This window comes from Otolemur garnettii, unplaced genomic scaffold, assembly GCF_000181295.1.
Source record: "Otolemur garnettii isolate 467f Iridium unplaced genomic scaffold, OtoGar3 scaffold00004, whole genome shotgun sequence".
Lineage (NCBI taxonomy): Eukaryota > Metazoa > Chordata > Mammalia > Primates > Galagidae > Otolemur > Otolemur garnettii.
Genome location: NW_003852399.1, coordinates 31,633,704 through 31,635,290, shown reverse-complemented (window position 1 = coordinate 31,635,290; position 1,587 = coordinate 31,633,704).

Here is a 1,587-nt window from a genome sequence, read left to right as displayed (position 1 = left end):
TGGGCATTGGGGCAGCTGCCTGTAGTCCTAGCTACTTGGGAGGCTGAGGCAGGTGGATAGCTTGAGTCTAGAAGTTTGAGGTTGCTGTGAGCTGGGCTGACACCAAAGCACTGTAGCTTGGGCAACAGAGTGAGACTCTGTTTCAAAAAAATAAATAAACAAATAAAAGAAAATGCAAATAGAATCAACTAACTAGTGGAAAATATTGATGAGCAGAAAAATGACTACTCCCAAAGTTCATTCTCACTGCAACAACTACCACTAACTCCAAGGTCCTAATGGGTTGTGTTAAGGGAGAGAGGAATTTATCATGGGGAGGGAACACACACACATTTATTGTGTTTTATGTGTGCCAGGACTATGATGGGTATTAGCTCATCTAATCTTCACAGTACTTCTGCAAAGTAAGTACTGCTATCTCCATTTTATACCTGAGGAAAATGAGGCTCAAGAAGGTTAAGTCAGAAAGTAGGACCTTGGGCAGAGCCACTATTAAAGCTAGGGTTTTCTGTGTCCTGAAAGTTTCTTCTTAGCACCTTTTCTGGAGACTACTTTCACAAGGCCACTGGCCATTCTTGCTCATATCTTTTTTTTTTTTTTTTTTTGAGACAGAGTCTCATTATGTCACCCTTGGTAGAGTACTGTGACATCACAGCTCACAGCAACCTCAAACTCTTGGACTTAAGAGATTCTCTTGCCTCAGTTTCCCAAGTAGCTGGGACTACAGGTGCCCACCACAACGCCCAGCTATTTTTTTTTGTTACAGTTGTCATTGTTGTTTTAGCAGGACTGGGCTGGGTTTGAACTCACCAGCCTCGGTGTATGTAGCTGGGTTTGAATCTGCCAGCCTCAGTGTATGTGGCCAGCGCCCTACCCACTGAGCATGGGTGCTGCCATCTTGCTCATATCTTAATGGTGGTTTAAGAACACTGTGTTAGGCTGGGCAAGGTAGTTCATGCCTATAATCCCTAGCACTCTGGAAGGCTGAGGCAGATGGATTGCTTGAGCTCAGGAGTTCAAGACCAGCCTGAGTATGAGTGAAACCCTATCTCTAAAACAAACAAACAAAATAAAAAATAGCTGATCATTGTGGCAGGTGTGTAGTCTCAACTACTCAGGAGGTTGAGGCAAGAGGATCCCTTGAGCCCAAAAGTTTGAGGTTGCTGTGAGCTATGACACCATGGTTCTCTACCCAGGGTGACATAGTGAGACTCTGTCTCAGAGAAAAAAAACACTATATTATTTGACAGTGAGTGAACTGTGACCCAGATTTTGAGTCAGAAAATCCTGAATTTGAATCCTGGCTCAGCTAACTTTGTACCTGTGATCAAGATGCAAAACCATGTTAAGCCTCACTATTAATTTCTGCAAAGAAGAATAATACCAAAGTCCTGGAGGAGTTGTTATGAGGATTACATGTAAATGTGAATAAGGAAGTTCCTTATCTGGCATATTATAAGTGCTTGATAAAGGATAGCTGTTAAATTACATTAGTGTTGGCTCGGCGCCTGTGGCTCAAGCGGCTAAGGCGCCAGCCACATACACCTAAGGTGGCGGGTTCAAATCCCCAGCCCGGGCCTGCCAAAC